At 34.4% G+C, this 14,677-nt stretch overlaps 1 long non-coding RNA gene across 1 annotated transcript in view; it reads left to right on the top strand.

Annotated features, from left to right (window-relative positions):
• Positions 1 to 13,511: 13,511 nt before the first annotated feature.
• Positions 13,512 to 14,677, top strand: part of LOC138858926 (uncharacterized) — a 41,530-nt gene continuing 40,364 nt past the window's right edge. The window contains exon 1 of the long non-coding RNA XR_011397954.1: positions 13,512 to 13,652. This is a non-coding gene — a long non-coding RNA (uncharacterized lncRNA). The remainder of the gene's footprint in view (positions 13,653 to 14,677) is intronic.

Below are 14,677 nucleotides of genomic sequence, written 5' to 3'. Positions count from 1 at the left end.
TTATTTCAAATGAGGTAAAAAAGCTGCGCGGACCATCCCTTTTGTTAACTGGTGATGTACACGTGCGGTGTTTCGGTGTGTTGTATTGTCCTGTGTGGTGTTGTTGTTGTTGTAGCGGCAGAATTCTGCCGAGTTGACAGTCCTTGGCCGGAACAAATCTGGGTCCGTTCCGGTTACGTAGACCCCTGACATTATTAGGGTGCGCCAGTTTTTTCCGAGTAGAGTGGGGTGGTTATTTACTGAGGCTTAGCTTATTTATACAGAAACCATTGTTGCTTGATTTGCATAGTGGAAAGTGAAAAAACCAGATGAAATTTAAAATGATGTTATATGGAAAATAGGCATGGTTGTAATCCGATTTCGCCCATTTTCGCACTATAACATAGAAATATGAAAAGAATGTTATGTACCAAATTTGGTTGAAATCGGTTAAGCAGATCCCAAGATATGGGTTTTCACCTAAAAGTGGGCGGTGCCACGCCCACTATCTAATTTTGAACGTGGTTCCTATAAAGTTATATTATACCATCCCAGAGATAAAATTTAATGTCTCTTATCGCGCTTTTCGAAGTTTTTAACAGTACCGTTATATGCGGAGTGGGCGGGGTTGTCACCCGATTTCACCCATTTTCACACCGTAGGTAGAGGTGCTTCCAGTGAATTTTGTTATTATAGCTTTAGTAGTTTAGGAGATATGCACATTAAACCTATTAGGGGGCGGGACCACGGCCACTTTTCAATAAAATTTTAGTGGAGCTTATTTATGGCAATTTATTTGTTTTTGATTAATGGCGTTTTGTGGTCGTGGCAGTGGTCCGATTACGCCCATCTGCAATACCAACCGTCTCACGGTACCAAGAAACATGTCTACAAAGTTTCATAAAGATATCTAAATTTTTACTCAATTTACAGCTTGCTCAGACGGACGGACGGAAAGGCAGTCACCCGGATTTCAACTCGTCTCTTCATCTTGATCATTTATATATACATAACCCTATATCTAACTCGATTAGTTTTAGGTGATACAAACAACCGTTAGGTGAACAAAACTATTATACTCTGTAGCAAGAAGTTGCGAGAGTATAACAAATAAATGAAAATTTTGCTAACAAAAACATAAGTAGATACATACATATGTATGTACATCTAATCAAAGTCCACATAAGCAAATATTCTGCAATACCCCTTGTTCTTTGGCAAACAAAAACAAGCAGGATTGCGTAGAAAATATATGGTTTAAAAAACTACAAAACATTCTTTTAAAGTACTTTAGACTAAAAAGTGATAAATAATTCCTTACATAAACTGACAGAAATTTTGACCAAAAAATACTTATTGTATAAGTATTATTGTGAGAAATGTGTGGTATGAGAAAAGTATTCAACAAACCATCATGCTTTTAGCCACATAGTTTTATAGCCGTTCTACGATTTCGCTTATTAGTCCAGTCATTATAGTAAGTTCACCTCGGAATTCGAGATACCCAGCTGTAAGTCTGTAAATACTTGTATATTGACACCCTAAAAGTTGTCTCAAAACCTACATATGGTAGGGTGTACGCAACTATTAAATTTCAAGGTCAAAGGTCACAACTATATATGGCGCGTTTTTGACCGGAGGCACCGGTTGACCTGAAGTGATGCCGTGACCGCGCGCTCTCCGCCCTCTATCTCGAAAACGGTTCACCGTATGAAAAATTTTTTTAAACAAAATTTGTAGAGAATATTCTACAATATTGATAATAAATACCAATAGCAAAAAACCCATAGGAAATGAGATATTTACAAAAAAAGCGCAAAAAACCGATTTTTGTGACCTTTGACCTTGAAATTTTATAGTTGCGTCAATATACAAGTATTTACAGACTTACAGCTGGGTATCTGAATTCCGAAATTCTTACCTAATTTAAGCTTAAATGACTGGACTATAAAAGCTAATCACATTATAAAGCTTTGGGATCCCGAAACTATACAAAGTTGCTTTAAATAGATACAGCCAAATTTTGCAAATTTATTTTAAAACATACATATTTTGACTCAACATACCAAAATTTGTATACCCTCGCAACCTGTTGCAGTTAAAATTTGTTTTTTAAAAGTGGGCGTGCTCCCGCCTCTAATAGGTTTAATGTGCATATCTCCTAAACCGCGAACGCTATAATAACAAAATTCACTGGAAGCAAATGATTATAGGACTTCTATTGATGGTGTGAAAATAGTTGAAATCGGGTGGACACTCCGCCCACTCCCCATATAACGGTACTGTTAAAAACTACTAAAAGCGCGATAAATCAAGCACTAAACACGCCAGAGACATTAAATTTTATCACTGTAATGGTATGAGATGACTTTATAGGAACCGCGTTCAAAATTAGACAGTGGGCGTGGCACAGCCCACTTTTAGGTGAAAACCCATATCTTGGGATCTGCTTAACCGATTTCATCCAAATTCGGTGCATAACGTTCTTTTCATATTTCTATGTTATATTGCGAAAATGGGCTAAATCGGACTACAACCACGCCTATTTCCCATATAACACCATTTCCAATTCCATCTGATTCTTTCACTTTCCACTATGCAAATCAAGCAACAATGATTATATCGGCGTAAAACTTTGCGTGAATAATACGTTTAAAGTATGCCACCTTGTGGCATTTTACCGTAAATATTGAAATTCATATAATAGAATAAATAAATGAAACTATCGATAATAGTATGTCTTTGTTTCAAAAATGGGTTGAATCGGATCAATAGTTCTTGTAGCCCTCATATATCTAATATAAATATTTTTGAACTTCCGCGTGACTTTATACCGAATATGTGAGTTATCTCAATGAAAATGAGAGGGCGTGTTTTACTCATAACAAGATCAAATCGGGTGAAATTTTTCCTTAACCCCCATGTAATTATATCAGGATTTTCGAACATTCGTCTGACATTACTCCATTTGATTGATGATGGTATGTGAGGTACCTTAATGAAACAGTGGGAGCATTTTATTAGTCTGTGGCATCTTAGTAGTATGTGGTATTGGAAAATATTAATAAAATCGGGTTAATGCCCTCAAATTCCATATACTACTTATAATGCTTTTCGTTATTCTAACCAGTTTTATGCCGAATATGTCGGCCAGTGAGTATTAATATTTTTTTTTTATATATATAATTGCTTCAAAATATGTTCTTGAGTATAGCTGAGCAATGTCAAAATTAATATATTTCTCTATCCCCAATATATATATGATTTCCGTCTTTCCACCTGACTTTACACCGTTCCGGTTGATCAACGTGATATTTTAACGAAATTAAGTGTAAAAGATTTCTTAAAAATTATGTGGTTTGACGCTGAATTAGAATGAAATTAGTATATACTAAGTCTAAACCTCACACCTTCATATAATGAATTCCGATTCTCTAGTTGACGTTTGCCACCTAAGCTTATAATATAAAATTTAGCCACTTTGGTGGAGTTAATATCACATTCATACTTATGTATATCTCACTGCAAGCAATGAAACTGAGACTAAGTTTATGGCCTTTAATATAAGTCAAGAAGATACCAAATTTGATTGTAATTTAATCACGATATCATTTAATTATGGATGTTTAATTCAACATTTTTTAATATACGGTTTGGAGGAATTTTCTGGTCTTTGATTTTCCCAGCTCACATGTACTACTTATGGTATAATTTTTTTCGTCAATTTGATAATTTAATGAAATTAAATGGACAGTTTTTCTTAAAAATAATGTATATCGCTGCATATGAATGAAATTGGTCTAGACTTTGTTTAAACCTTATAACCCTAATATACTGATTTCCGCTCCTCTGGTAACATTTCGGAGAAAAATAAAGTATTGACACAAAATAAATCTATGATCAATAACATAAGTTAATAAGATACCAAATAATAATCGAGTAATGAATGTTGAATTCTTTCGCAACATTTTTATACTTTCGCAACATGTTGCAACAGAGTATAGTTTTGTTCACCAAAGAGTTGTTTGCATCACCTAAAGTGATAGATATAGATTTCTATATACATATATTTCTTCTAATATTTGGTGATAATCAGTGGTTAGGTATATTTTCTCAGCCATCATGTTGAACTTATTATAAAATATACCAGACAACAATGCTAAAAAAGGACTTTGTATAGAGCAAAAAAATCTTTCTAGAAAAAATAGCATGAAATAAATATTAGTAATGTAGTATCAAAAGGGCTAAAGACCTTTTTTATGTGGTTATAGATAAACTGCGACCCCATCGGTTTACATGCTACTGTCTATTATTTCAGTTTTGCGACACATTTTAATATGAAGGTCATGAGGTGAACTGTAAACTCAAGAAAATTACATTTTTATCTAACGCCGTTGGCAGCTTATGAAAGGTTTAGATATTAAGACAGAAAGAAGAAAATCTACATACCTGCTCTACATATCTGTATACCATACTTAATTATATGTAAGTTATTGTTAATTTAGCCTTCATGGGTAGACCCTTCAAAATAGGTACTATAGATTACCCTGTTTTAGAAAGTGTTTAACAAAAGTAATTTACGGAGGGGTTTTCCGAGAACTTAATTTCAATACAATCAAATAAACTACTAATTTCTAAAATATAAATATAACTAAATATTATGTATTATTATGTTAGTGAATAGCTAAGTAATATATAGGTATACAAAAGTACGTAAGCTGTACCAACATGTTGCAAGAGTATAATAAATATCAGTACACTTTGTTTGTAGTTTTAGTTTCACTAGATGTCTTTACCAGCAAAGTGCTTTATTCAAACTAATTTTAGTGTATGAGTTATATAGTGTTTAAAGTATTATTATATACAGTGACGAGCAAAACCGTATTATATACAGTGGCGAGCAAACACATATACATATATGCACCAGTATACCATAGTACCTATACACGGAACAGGAAAGGAGTCTTAGTAAGGACTAACAAGGAATTACAGTGAAAGAGAGCAGCACCTATAATAATAAACCAACGATTACCCTCCTCCCGCCCAACCGACGCGAGGGGCGCAATCCGCATACGTGCGGAATTAGCCGAGTCAGAAAAGGCAAGAGAGTTTTTTAAGTGTTGAGATCTAAAACTGCTCAGCTACAGAAACAAAAATTTCAACAGCTAAGATCTAAAGTTAAAATATAATAAATTGTTACATTTTCATTTATTAAGAGTAAACAATAAAGTCTTTTTAATTTTGAAAAGTGAGTCAGATAAGTCAAATGTGCTGGAATGAGAATTAAAATCATGACACATACGGCGGAATGGCTCGTTTAGTTAAAAATTTGATCTACAGGATTTTAGCAGTTAAGGTCTAAACTGCCTCGAAAGGCGAACCGGGATATTAAATTTAATTTCAGACAGGAGAAAAGAACTGCAGACAGTTCCATTCAAAAGTTTCACTAAGAATGTTATGCCAAGCATTTCCCTACGACTAGAAAGTGTAGGTAGATTAATAAGTTTTAAACGACTAGTGTATATAGGTAGACTTACCCTAGCATCCCATCGGAAATGCGCTAAGGCGAAAAGTAAAAACTGTTTTTGAACCGACTCTAACTTGTCAGAATGGATTTGGTAGCTAGGGTTCCATACCACAGAGCCATATTCCAATATAGGTCTAACCAAAGTTGTATAAAGTGTTTTAGTAATATACGGATCTCTAAATTCTTTAGACCAACGTTTAACAAAACTGAGGACAGCTTTTGCTTTCAAGACCATGGTATCAATATGGAGACTGAAATTAAGCTTAGGGTCCATATTAACTCCCAAATCAACATAGTTAAAAACTTGTTCTAGAATATGGTGTTTTATTACATAAGAAGAGGGGTGCACAGATCTACGGGAAAAGCACATCGTCTTACATTTATTGAGATTCAATGGCAAATCATTTCGATCACACCATGCAACCAAATTGTTTAAGTCTGTTTGCAACAGACACCTTTCCTCAGTTGAAGTGTATGATTTAAAAAGCTTTACATCGTCAGCGTATAATAAAATTTTTGAGAATTCTATTACTGAAGAGATATCGTTAATAAACAACAAGAACAGAATCGGGTCAAGATGACTACTTTGCGGAACACCAGAAGAAACATTAATTGTATCTGAAGGTGTATCCTCAAATATCACTCGTTGTGTTCTATTATAAAGATAGGAAGATACCCATTGAAGGAATCTTGGCTGAAAGCCCAGCAGATCAAGTTTATGTATGAGAAGCGAGATATTTACTTTATCGAAAGCTTTGCTAAAGTCTGTGTATATAACATCCGTATGCTTATGTTCCCTAAAACCCAATGATACATGGTTTACAAATTCAAGTAAGTTTGTTATAGTCGAGTTCCCTTTACGAAATCCATGCTGAGATGAGGAAATTAACGGAGAAATCGAAAAGGTTATATGGTCAGTGATGATAGCTTCAAAAAGTTTAGGTATAACTGATAGTTTTGCGATACCTCTATAGTTTTCAATGTTGGATCTAAATCCACTTTTATGCAAAGGGATTATAAATGACTGTTTCCATATTGAAGGAAATATACCGTGTTTAAGAGAGGAATTAAATATCCTTGTCAAAGGCAAGTAAATATATTTGGCACTATTTTTTAGGAAGCATGAGGGTATCATGTCTGGGCCATAACTAAAAGATGGTTTTAACTTATTTAAATTAAAAAGGACGTCTTCTTCAGAAATAACTGGAGCGTTAATTAAAGTATTCGAACACAGCACTTGCTGATAAGAAAAAGTTTTGGAAGAATTATTACAGTAGTTTGACTTGAAAAATTCTGCAAACATATTGGATATAATATCATTGTCACTTGAAATGATAGATTTGTATTTCATTGCGGACGGAAATTTGGAAATCCTGCGTTTGGAGTTGACGAAATCATAAAACGATTTTGGATTACTTACAATATTTTTTTTTACTTTATTTAAGTAATTATTATAACATTTTTTGTTTAGGTCCAAATATTGTCGACGCAATAGCGAATATTTAGAATAGTCGACAAGTGAACCGGTTTTTTTAAAATGTTTAAAGGCTCGAGTTTTTCTGTTTTTTAATTTATATAACTCTTTCGAAAACCACGGACATATACTTTTGCTTTTATTAACAATTACTATTGGAACATACTTTTCAAATAATTTCATAATAATGTTATTAAAATGAGAGACACTCAATTCAATGTCACCATTAGTTCTGTATTTAATTTTTTTAAATTAGCTTTTGCAAAGTTAAACCGAGTACAGAAGCACGAAGTTTGATGATTATTATCCCGTACAATGCCTGAGATTTCGACAGATATTTCCAAAGCAGGATGATATGAGTCCTCTGGTAGAACAAGAGGATTACTCTGAATAACGGAACACTTTGCAAAGGTATCAACGTATACTAAATCTAAGCATTTACCAAATTAATTTGGTTCAGACCCAACTCGGACATTTTTTCGAAAAACTCATTAAAACATGACCGATTGCAAATCGGCACGATATAGTCATCGAAAGGTTTCCACGAAGCACACGGTAAATTGAAATCACCTAATACAATTATTGAATCTGCATTATTTGCCATCGAGGTAGCACTATTTATTAAAGAAGCATGCTGCATGTATACAGATAAGTCCGAATGGGGTGGTATATAAGATAGGGTTAAATAAATAAAGCAACTATTAACGTATACTCTAATACATTTAAATTCAAATGAGTCGGTCCCTAGAACAAGAATATTTTCAGATGGGATAGAGGAATGCACGGCAAATAGAACAACTCCACCGATTCTGTTCAGTCGACCACATCTAAAAATTTGAAATTCGCTGTTTAAAATCTCATTATCAAAAATGTGAGGTTTTAACCAAGTTTCTGTAAATCCAATTATATGGAAATTAAAATTGGAACTGTTCAAATACAAGTCAGTTAATTTTGTATTAAGACCTCTAACATTTTGATAATAAATGCTTAGCGAATTTCTACCAATCAGTTTTTTTTATATCGGTGGTTGCTTTTGGTAATTTAACAATGTTTTCCTCAGTTTGACTTCTAAGTTTAGGTTTAAATTCGCGTACAAAAGTCCCAGGTGGCCAGAATGAACTATCTAAGATCTTTTTGAATGTTTCAAGAGATACGTCTATTTTAAACGATGATATACTTCTATCATAATTGAAGTTAAATTTACGTATATTGATATCATCGATTTTTAAACGTGACGAAATGTAAGATTTAATGTCCTCCACCAAGGTATCTTTGGCAAGTCTCGAAATAAATATAGACTTTTTAGGTGGAATAACTATCAAATTATTAACTGATGCTACTAAGTTAATAGGGGGAGCCTCTGGAATTGTGAGGCACTTATTACTATTAGATAGAGCTTTCGGGGAATTGAGCTCTTTGGAAGTTGACGGCTTATCACCTTGAGGGCAAGGAGAAGAGAGATTTATTAGGTCATTGGGAGGAGACGTTCTTTTCTGAACAGAAGAACTAAGTGTTACTTCATCGGAAGTACGTTTACGCTTAGGAGCAGGTTTAGAGGATTCGTGAAAATCATTCAGGCACTTAAAAGATTTGAACAATTTTTCATAGTGCCTAAATTTTTCAGTGAGGGTTACAAGATCACGACCGATTTCGTTAAAGCCATTGCGTGTCTCCCTATAAACTTTAAATAGATCGATTTCAATAGATCTACAATTTAAACAGGACCAACGCAATCCCTTACAGTCGAGAATAGAATCTAAGATTCTACCAGTTAGTCCAGCACATTTAATATGGGCAAGCCCATCACAAAGCCAGCATGAAACGTAGCGATCTGACTCGCCTTTAATGTTACAATTGGGGAAGTTACAAGACATAATAAACCACAAGAATGAAGATCAAATAAAAGAGTAGGTAGAACAAAATTTAATAGATAAATAAAAAATTAGTGTGTTAATAAAATATTAATAATAATACATTCAATTAAGAACAATTTTTTTTTATCAAAGTTTAAAACCAAGACAATTTGAAGAAGCAATATAGCGAGCAGTTTTAGAAGCACTGTAACAAATAAAAAGCTAATCGCAACACAGCTGTGAATAAAGAAGTAAATAAGATAAACAAAGTGAGAAAATAGAATAAAATAAAACAAAATGAAAGAAAGGCTGACTCGGCACCAAAAATTGGAAAGTTTAAACTTTTTAATACCGCACAAAACAGAACATTTAATACTTATCATGAAACTGAGAGTTTAATCACTAAAAATTTGTATTAACACGGTAATAAAAATCAGTTAAACTTTAAGGATTTTTTAAAATAAAAACACAAATGTACACAGCTAAAAAATTACAGCTTAAGAGCTTGAAGTGTTGCCACCCTGGAATCATAAGAAATATAAATTAATTAAAAGTGCGGATCTTAATAATTAAATTAAGAAATTTAACATTAGAATTGGGTAAGGAATAAAAACATAAATAAAAGTATATTGCAAATAAATACAAAACGGTATCAATATAATCCGTAATAACAAACTCTTATTTACCTAAGTAGTATTCGGTTTCAATTATAATTTATATCATATGTTTATTTAACATACAGCAAAAAATGATAATAAAAATTAAAATACACCTGCACAAGCTAACGCTCAAAACAGGTTGCTAAGCATTTTGCAGAACGTGACAGTTTCATAAGGTAATGCACTAGATTTTCCTCTTCACCGATTCAAGACAACTCTGAATCGTTATTATGAAGAATGGTTCACCTTCCGCGACATGATTACAGCCGTTTACAAAAACATAAGAAATATAAATTAATTAAAAGTGCGGATCTTAATAATTAAATTAAGAAATTTAACATTAGAATTGGGCAAGGAATAAAAACATAAATAAAAGTATATTGCAAATAAATACAAAACGGTATCAATATAATCCGTAATAACAAACTCTTATTTACCTAAGTAATATTCGGTTTCAATTATAATTTATATCATATGTTTATTTAACATACAGCAAAAAATGATAATAAAAATTAAAATACACCTGCACAAGCTAACGCTCAAAACAGGTTGCTAAACATTTTGCAGAACGTGACAGTTTCATAAGGTAATGCACTAGATTTTCCTCTTCACCGATTCAAGACAACTCTGAATCGTTATTATGAAGAATGGTTCACCTTCCGCGACATGATTACAGCCGTTTACAAAAACCACCCAAAATTATCAAATGCACAAAAGTTTAGCACATAAGATACCAAACAAAAAGTCAAGCACGATAATTGCAATTTGGCGTGGGAAGCTCTAAAATCAAGATATGAAAATAAAAGAATATTGGTCGATAAAAGAGAGACACTAATAAATATGCCTAAAATTCAGAAAGAAACAAGTGAAGAATATATGAAACTTCAGTCCGACCAAAACATTCTCACAGACAATTGGAACTCTATTGTGGTAAACATATACACTGATGCATTAACAGAAAAATCGTTAGTTTTATGGGAGCAACCGCTCTCATGCACACTATGCACAAGAGGGCATAAGCTCATATCTTGCCAGAAATTCAAAAACTTAAAAGTTAGCGAAGGGAATAGTTTCCTCAGAACAAAAATTATATGTACTAATTGCTTGTCACATGCGCATCCTCATAAAGAATGCAAAAACAAATTCAATTGCGTCTATACCTCAAAGATACAAAAAAAAAAAACAATCCCGAAAATTGCCAAAGAACACCAAGTTGTTCAAAGGCACAAAAAACTCAAACACTATACAGCGAAATACAAATAGTATATTACTCCACACAGCAGTCATCTCTATCGAACACCGAGGAAAACTGTTCAAATCCTTAATATACCAAGGATCACAACGATCAATTATAGCATCTAGGGTACAAAATGGGCTACAACTGCCAACAAAACTGTCCCATTTTGAGATTACGGAAATGGGCGGAAGAATAGTTCAAAACTCAAATAAAATCTGCTCCAATACCCTTATTTATCCTCAAGCGAACTAAAGCAAAAGCTATAGTCCTACTTTAACTTACTAACATGCTTCCAAGCTATCACATAAATAGCAAGCATTCGCAAAAGGTTTCACACCTAAAGCTAGCAGATCCTAACTGCAACTCTCCCGCTCGAATAGAACTTCTAATAGGCAGCGAACTTATACCGTAAATAATACTTGAAGGTGTTGAAAAAATTTCAACTACCCTTCTGGCCCAAAACACACGTTGCTCAAAGGCACAAAAAACTCAAACGCAACACAGCGAAAACCAAAGTAGGATACTACTACCCACAGCATTCGTCTCCATCGAACACCGAGGATAACTGTTTAAACTTAGGGCCTTAATAGACCAAGGATCACAACAATCTTTTATAGCGTCTAAGGCACAAAATGGACTAAAGCTGCCAACAAAACAATCAAATTTTGAAATTACAGGAATGGGCGGAAGAGTAGTCCAAAACTCAAACAAAATCTGCCCCCTAATTTCCCCCAAGCGGATAAGCGAATTGTAGCATAAGCTATTGTCCTACCGCAACTTACTAACATGCTTCCAAGCTATCACATAAATAGCAAGCATTGGCAAAAGGTTTCACACCTAAAGTTAGTATTTTCGGTTACTAAGCGGACAACTTATAGAATCAGTATCCACATTAACAACTCAAGCTGACAAAAAATTAAAAGAACACCTAAATTCACAATTAAGTACATTTTGGGAGCTATAAGATCTTTCACCCAAATAGATCAGTATTGTGAAGACTTTTATAAAGCCACAACTACTCGATTAGATAATAGCCGGTTTCCAATTCTCCACATATTGACACTATAAACAAAGTCAGAGTTTCCTCTGACAATCTCGATGTTCAAACCACCAATATATGTAATCCAAACATATATCCCAAATATATTAGTAAATATTCCAAAAGAAAATATTTTGTACACTTATCCTCTAGACTAAACCGACTGTGACGAACAAGCGAAACAGTTCTCAGTTCGCACAAAATTTACCTGCAATTTCGCAGATACAAATACTACGCTGGGCGAACTATTCCCACAATACCAACTCAAGCCACACTGCTTCGGTAACGCCTCTGAAAATCCATATTGCGCACCAATACGACTTGAGCTACTATGTGGTATTGCCAAATTAGTATCACAGTGCACACGTATTTCAACATGGCAAAATATAATATAAATTTTCTCGTTACTTCGATTACGAAATTATTCTAGCCTCGTCGCAAAAAACACTTATGCTTGTAAAACCTATGTATATATTGTATATCCAATCGCACGTACACTCGTCCATGCGCGACACAATACACAATATTTAATGATACTCACATTCCTGCGCGATTGATCGTTTCCCCAAGCACTTAGAGTCGTTACCTACATTGTCAAATACAAGTCAAAAATAAAGTTTAAGGATTACAATACTCCCAATGCGATACATTGATGCACCAAGACTTTCAAAAAGCAAAGGTCGCTCTTATCACATCTCTCTGAGCGCTCATCATTTGGGTAGTTTATAGGAAACACTTGTAGAAGCTGCAAATCCACTTCAAAAGAGTAGCCGTAAATCACAAATCTTACTCTCGCAAGTTCCTTCAAATTTCACTACCCTAGCCCCAAGGTATCTTATCAAAGGAGCATCCATTCTGGCCACACCTAAGCCAGGCGTGGAGTCGCTATCCTTACTAATGTCGGTGGAAAGAATAATATTTAAAGGACCTCAACAAGATGTACGATGGAAAACACCAGCAAAAATGCCATAACTGGGAGATCGTGTCCTAATTCCGTAAAATAAAGAAGAAGAAAAAACGCAAATACCATGAGTCGTAAAGCCAACCTCAAATTCATGAAGAGAGTAGATCAACATGACTCCTTCTAAAAATCATATAAAATTTTTTACCGTCAGCACCTAAAACTACATTTAGATACATACCAAATATGTTTTAAAACCAAAGTCGTTTTCAACGCCGCGTCCTCAGGTGCTTTACCAGTAGTACGCCGAAATACATGCAACAGCCTATAATACGTGTAATACTAGGCGAAATATTCGTCTAGGGATTTTTAAATGAGTAAAAACCCCCCTCCAAATACACTCCCCTGCCCGAGAAACTAATGGGACGCCCTAATATAAACCACCATATACACCAGACCTGGGAACAAACCTGAGATTACTCATAGAATCTCACCACAAACGACGACACCGCCACACTCAACATTTTAGAACACCACGTACGATGACATCCGACCTCACCAACAGAATAAATTTTATCATCACCTCTACAACATTCGTTCTACGATCCTTCGCGCTATTGAATTCGTTTTTACTCTTCGATACGACACCGATCCTGGCAATAAATTTTTTTGTATTTAGTGCTTATTCTTACATCGCACAGTGGGCGATTTGATGGATTGAGCGTAACGAAATACAAATGTTGAACTGTTAATATTTAGTAACATTTTATTTGGCACCGATTCCTAAATATTCATTTGAGAAATCGATAGCGTCAAAACCGGTTAAGTCGATATCAGTAAGCGACCGTGTTCTTCCTAACACATGCTAACTTAGCACCTCGTGTTTTCTAAAGCTGCCGTGCATACTTTGGCCATTTTGGAATTGGCGAAATATTTCAAATTCACCTAGTGCTCCTAGTTTTTTGTGTTTCTACATATTTTAGGTTTGTATTAATAGAAAATATGTTGTGTGACCTGTGTATTTGTATTGTATTAATAATTTGTGTTTGTACCTAATAACCTTCTCATAACCTATTTATGAGAAAATTGCATCTTTTGTAGAGAAAAACTTTATGAAGCAGGGATTAGCTGGTAAAAGGAGTATAATTGTCTAAAAGTATGATTCTATTTAAATTGTCAAAGATTAGCTGTCCTGAGCTGCCCATACTATTGATTTTTAATCTTTTTTAGCGATCATGTCTGTTTGCAAGCAAGAAATGTTTTCGGCTTGGCATGGGGAAAAAGCTGCCGCTAACATTAAAAGCTGGCAGCGATTATGTTTTTTCAAGCGTTGTAGAAAAATCCAATTGTAGTTCGTATACTTTGAATACAATTGTTGAACAATTGAAAATTGTCTGCAAAAGAAAAAAATTTTTCCGAAAAGTGGAGAAAATAGAACAGGGATAAGATGCGTTTTGAGAAAAACAATGAAGCTTGGTTGAAGGAATATATTGTTTTCCCATCCCAAGAGCACAAATGTCGGCAGAAAACAAAAAGCGTTCACAGATTGTCACTCTAAACATCAATGTACCAAAGTTGCGAAACTCGTCGAAAGCAATACCTGAAGTAAGCTTGTTTAAGCAACATGTATAAGTTTGTACAAATCTGGAAAGCGTAGTACATTCGAAATGGTTTCTATGGTTGCCACAGAGCCCGAATCAACTAAAAAAAACTAATAGAAGTCTTAGTCAAGAACTTCCTTTAAAATATACTGCTGAGAGTGCTTTTTCTATTGATGGCGATTGTTTAAATGAGTTTAAACTCCCTCCTCCAAGTGCACCACTCTACTCGGGAAAAACTGACACGCCTTAATGAAACACACCACACCCGTGAACACTCAAGGAATTTCACCCCACACCAGATGACACCACGCATGACAACACAATATACCATTTCACATTCGCTTATCGTCTACGGGCCTGAGCGCCACATCAACTTTTCGCTTACACTTTCGACAACAACGATCCTG

Source organism: Bactrocera oleae, chromosome 2 (genome assembly GCF_042242935.1).
Source record: "Bactrocera oleae isolate idBacOlea1 chromosome 2, idBacOlea1, whole genome shotgun sequence".
Classification (NCBI taxonomy): Eukaryota; Metazoa; Arthropoda; class Insecta; order Diptera; family Tephritidae; genus Bactrocera; species Bactrocera oleae.
Note: the sequence above shows the minus strand (reverse complement) of the source record. Positions and strands in the feature narration are given on the sequence as shown.